General features: G+C 36.9%; 1 pseudogene across 1 annotated transcript; it reads left to right on the forward strand.

The window, feature by feature from the left end:
- The first annotated feature begins 3,264 nt into the window (after positions 1-3,264).
- LOC309823541 (olfactory receptor 13C7-like) lies at positions 3,265-4,251 on the forward strand (annotated as a pseudogene). Its single transcript has one exon. The product of its transcript is annotated as an olfactory receptor 13C7-like (transcript).
- The last annotated feature ends 1,756 nt before the right edge of the window (positions 4,252-6,007 follow it).

Consider the following 6,007-nt stretch of genomic DNA (forward strand, 5'->3'; position numbering starts at 1 on the left):
ACCCCAGATATTAAAACCCTAGGCATCAACTTGCCATTTTTGTAATGGGCTATAGTACTTAGCAGAGGACTAAAGTAATTTCGTGGGATCTAGGGAAGAAGCAGACCTGGTTCCTAGAACAAGGAGGCCTCAATTAGTACACACTGAATTGAATGAAACCAAGAAGGGAGATGACAAGATGATAGTCTAGACTAAGAAATGTTGAAGAGCGGTACTTGATCATGAGTTTCGTATTAGTCCATCTTAAATGTTTCTTCTTACAATATGTATCCTGGAAGGGACAACCATATATATATATATATATATATATATATATATATATATATATATATATATATATATATATATATATATATATGTATCATAGCTGTAGGTGATATTTATGTGGTGGCTGATTACACTTGAGACAACAGATATACAAGCTGTATTTATCAGAGTGGTTCAGGGAAATACACTGAATACTGTCTTTCTGTTTCTCATTTGAAGGTTTTGAAAATAATATTGCTTCACAGTATTATTGTGAGTAGTACTGCTCAGATACCTGGAGAGCGTGCAGGACTCCCTCCATTGCCTGGGAATGGCCAAAACTGGCCGTGGTGCTGGGTGGGACAACCCAGGCTTGGACTGGATTCCATGTGAATCCTAGCCACATGAAGTTAGGGTTGCTAGGCTTGCAAATAAAAATAGATGGTGCCCAGTTAAATTTGAATTATTTCTAATTGCCTTTCCATATGTACACTGGGAAAGAAGAAAAGTATTGTATAGGAAATATTTGTACTAAAAATTACTTGTTTATCTGGAATGAATTATAAGTATCTATACTACATACCTCTTTAATTATATTTCTATAAGTATATGGCTCTACTTAACATTTCTTTGTCTTGCGTAATCTGCTTATAAAACTCCTTGCAGTTACAGACTGTCTTCCATTTGCATTGTAATATGGCTTTTACTGTGGTCACATCAAAACTATTTAATTCCTTTGTCTACTCAACATTCATTAATGAGAAAACATGTCCAACATTTGCATTATGAGCCAGTATACTGAAAAAGTAGTTACATAAAGTTTACAACTCGGAGAACTGCTCTTCAAATTTGATTCTTTGAAGCATATAATACCATCTTTCGTGACATAAGTTGCTTTCCCACTGTTTAGGATTATGTTGCTCAATGACTTTTTGAAACTGTTGTCCACTGACAAAAAAGCATTGTTCTCAAATTTTATTCCCTTCTTTTAAAAATTACACGATGTTTTCACTTGTTTCCATGCTGGAAGAGTATTTTACAACATCTGAGTAAAATGATTGAAGTCTTCAAGGGTTGATATTGATTTCAAAAGATAGTTATGGTAAGTGTCATAATAATTATCCACTTCAAGTCGGAACATCTTTTCCTGTTCATAAGTAAAGTGTGGTCTGCTCACATCATGGAAATTGTTGATGTGGTCTACTCTGTATTGTGTCATCCCAATGTGGGCATGACTGAAGGACAGGTTGGATAAATTTCGGGGTATTGTGAGTGTATTTGAACAGAGGGCCTGAATGAGCAAAATTAAAATGACTGTGCACATGATTCTGGCTGTGTAGAGAGGTCAGTGAGACCAGAGTGAAGCTTATGGGTTCCGAGCCTCCAGGATTTAGAGGTCAAAATAAAGGTGATTAGCAGATACTTTATTAAGAACAAGTATCATTTTGACCTAAGTGTCACAGATTACTGCTACATCTTTCCATCAGATATAGTTAATTCTAATTTCTATGTCTTGACTATTTTACCTGGAGAGCAGTTCTAAATTTGGTCTTCCCAGAGGGTGTAAGGTCAGAAGATTTATTTGTTTTGTGAGTTCCACCTTAATTAAATTGTATTAATAACTTTGTTTTAATTACTTCTAAGGGACTTCATCCCAAACGTAGTAGAAATTTTCTAAATTCTATCCAAACTACATTGTGAACTTTAAATTGCTTTTGGGATTAGAAATATCCTTAAAGCAGCAATGACTTTTAAGTTGTTTGGTGCTCCACTGGGCTAATCCTTTAAGGGATCCTCTATTAGTGAAATGACTGTAAAAAGCCCCAACTTTCATTTTACTGGAAGTCAGTTCTATTTTGCTAGTGGTTAATTGCTTTTTTTTTTTTCTTTTTACAATGTAGCAATGGCAGCTACTTGATATTAATGAAAAGTGAAAAGCAGATAATTCTTCTTATAGTTATCTTACTGAATTTACTGGGATGGAATTTATGAGACCTGCAATCTCATTAAAAAGTAAGGCTACCTCAGTTTCTGGCATTTTAATATAGAAATACTCTATATTCCAGTAAGTGGGGATACAGATACTTATAATGTATTGCTAATGCTTAAGAATATTTTTGAATGACTCACCCCTCTCTTTTACGGGTTTTCTGAATATGCAGTGAGAGGAAGATCAGCAGAGCAGCTGTTAGAGCAGAAGCAGCTGATTTCTATGCAGGGAGAAGATAATATGTATTTTCTCATACCTGGAGGTAAAAGAGTAAATCCCCCATCACTTAAATTTCTTAGTTTATACATTTATTTTTGTTTTGACTGTAGATTGAGACATGTGCACTAGAGTTTTCTGAGATCAATGTGTCATTCATTATCAGGACAGTAGGGTTACCTACATGTCTCAATTTGTACTGAAAAAGACTAAGAAGAGTAATTTTATCTAACTATATTTTCTTTTATAACCATTACTAATGCCTTTGATTAATATTCTTAGGATATCGCAGGTATATATTTCTCCCCAAATTAGAAATAACCAAACATCATTTCTCTAATAATGTGTCTCTTCAGTTTGTTCTTCTAGCCACAAAGCAATGCTGCCACTGAGGTTAAATTACTGTTGAATCAGGATTTACATCTAACCATTATGTTTTAGTAACTGTAGAACAGTTATTTTTGCTAAGGCTAACATTGGTTGTGTTTTGGATTGTTTGGTCAAAATGTTGTGGTGACATTGCATTCACAATAATTTCAAATTCATAATGTAAGTGAGATACACAATTCTAACCCAGTTGTATGTGTTCTGAATCTGTTTTCTAACAAGGGCATATTTTTTTGGAGTTAAAGCCTCCTTCATGTGTTCTAAAAGTCTAACTGATCTTAGCTTAGAGGATTGTAATATGTTCTTATGCTATATCTGTGTATCTAATTATAGGTCCACATTACCCATAAGGGAAGCCACTTAAGGGTGCAAATAACTCTTACAAACACTGCGGTAACATGCACGTGTATTCTGGCTGCTGCAGAATTCCTTTTGGTGAAAGAAAATATTAACATGGGAAAGACCACTCAGTCTTCTGTTACAGAATTTGTCCTACTGGGGCTTTCTGGCTACCCAGAGCTTGAGGCCATTTATTTCTTGCTGGTGCTATTTATGTACCTGGTGATCCTGCTGGGAAATGGAGTCATCATCATTGTGTCTGTGACTCTCACCTGCGCACCCCCATGTACTTTTTCCTCAGTAACTTATCATTCTTGGATATTTGCTACACCAGTTCTTCTATTCCCTTATTTCTCAGCAGGTTCTTAGCTTCAAAGAAAACCATTTCCTTCTCTGGGTGTGGAGTGCAAATGTTTCTCTCCTTTGCTATGGGAACCACAGAGTGTGTCCTTCTAAGCATGATGGCATTTGACTGCTATGTGGCCATGTGTAACCCTCTGAGATACCCTGTCATTATGAGCAAGAATTTGTATGTGCCTGTGGCTGCTGGGTCCTGGATTGCAGGGGGTGTCAATTCTGTGTTGCAGATGTCTCTTGGCATGCGGCTTCCCTTCTGTGGGGATAATGTCATTAATCATTTTACTTGTGAAATCTTGGCTGTCTTAAAATTGGCCTGTGCTGATATCTCCATAAATGTTATTAGCATGGTTGTTGCTAATATGATTTTTCTTCTGGTTCCAGTACTTTTCATTTTTGTTTCCTATGTTTTCATTCTCCCCACCATCCTGAGGATTCCTTCTGCAGAGGGAAGGCATAAAGCCTTTTCCACCTGCTCTGCCCACCTCACAGTGGTGATTATATTCTATGGAACCATCCTCTTCACGTATGCAAAACTCAAAGCTAAAGACTTCTCTGGTGCAGACAAAGTACAAGTCACAGACAAAATCATCTCTCTCTTCTATGGTGTTGTGACTCCTATGCTCAACCCCCTCATCTATAGTTTGAGGAACAAAGATGTGAAGGCAGCTCTGAAGAATGTATTCTGTCGGAAATGCTCCTCAGAGGAAATGTGAATGTTGTTTTTTTTGTAAAAAATTCATTTACTCTGAATGCAGGACTAGTTCTCACCTGGAGTTCCAAAGTAAATGTAAGGGTTGGTAGTATCGTTAATTCTTGAAATACTTATTTTTCTGTTCCTAGCATCCAAATGTGAGAGAAATCTGGGGCCTATATTCTTCATGACTGGCTTAAAGAAAAAAAGGGAAAGAAATCTATGGGTAAAAGGATTCTCATCCAAACCACCCACATTCACAGAATTTATTATAGTTTAACTCTGGAATGATGAGTTCTGTAATCTTATGTGAACAGAAGTACCTTGTAACTAGTTTAACTTCTTATTCTCTATTTGCATCAGTTTTCTAGTCTCATATCTTTCTTAGGAAGGTAAAGTAGAAAGTGCCTTGTTAAGTGTCAGAGTGCTATAGAAACTCACCATTAAATAATTCATAACAGGGTAGTGTTTGACCTTAGAGAGGGATGACCACTTTTGGCTATGTATACATTATAGGCAAGAGTAGAAAAAAATGATGCTATTTTCCTAGGGCTGATATCCTTTTGGCTGCAATCTGGCAAGCATACTTCTGTGCAGAGGTATCTGAGGCAATGTGAGGCTTAGTGCAGATGCCCCATCTGATGGGGAAATTTGGTCTATCTTGTGTTTCAACAGATGAGCAGTGACATCTTTGAATGAAAATGATGATTACTGTTAAGTGACATAAAAATTACTCAGTTTCTAGAGAATGTGGTTGTCCACTTCTCTGAGAACATTGTGATAATGGGTTTAGAGTGTCACAGATTAAGTATTTTTACAGTTACATGAAAGGAAAATGGAGTTCTCACACCATAAAAACAACACATAATGGATGGGAAGAAAAACATGAAGGCACTTAAAAGAAAAAAAAATAGGTTAGAGCTTAGTTAGACAAGGCATTTTTTAAAAAATAGAGTTTTCAATCTAGTTAAAGAAAAAAAAATCAGTCATTAAGTGGTTGCTTAGCACGGAGAATGAAAGGGACCCTGGGAACTTCCTTTCATTCAATGCTCATCCAACAGATTTTAAGTCAAGTATAACCTTGGAGAGGTTATACTTAATGTAGAGAGTGATGAATCTGGCGTTCCTTTTAGCCTGGTTCTAGTAAATAGCTATTCATATAAGTAATCCCCTTGATTTGACCTAGTTTCCCCCTTCTGATGAGAAGCAGACATCCAGGTCACCTGTATAGAAGGAAAGAATGGACTGAGCAAAGGAATGAAGTGGCTCTTCCACTTTGGCCTAGGTTTCGCATTGTAAAGGATGGCACTCTGCTTCATAGTAGTATCTGTGAGCTAGTGTGAATCAACCCCTGTGAACGAGATCTAGCTTCTTGTTTTAACCAATCAACTTTGAGTCTTGTAGGGCTAAGGAACAGAATGTGGACCTTAGTTAAAAAAACAGCAGCAACAACAACAACAAAACACACAGTATTGCTGTCTGGTGAGGTCTGTTGGCAGGAAGCCTGACAGCTTCTCTTGGGGGAAGCCTCTGAATCACTGCACATGTTTTATTCGAACTCTAAGAGTAAGTACAATCAGACTTCAAAGAAGGGGAGATCCTGTGAGAGAGGGCTAAGGCAATATTCCATTGCATCAATTGAGTTTGACCTTGATCAGCTGAGGAGGAATAGTCTTAGGTAATGGGCTGAAACCAGAATGCATCAGTGGGGCTTCTAGACAAGAAAACAATGTACATGGGTGCAATAGACAGAAAAAGAAAGAAAAAGAGGAACAAAG

Source organism: Grampus griseus (genome assembly GCF_964374135.1).
Source record: "Grampus griseus genome assembly, chromosome: 6".
NCBI classification, from domain to species: Eukaryota; Metazoa; Chordata; class Mammalia; order Artiodactyla; family Delphinidae; genus Grampus; species Grampus griseus.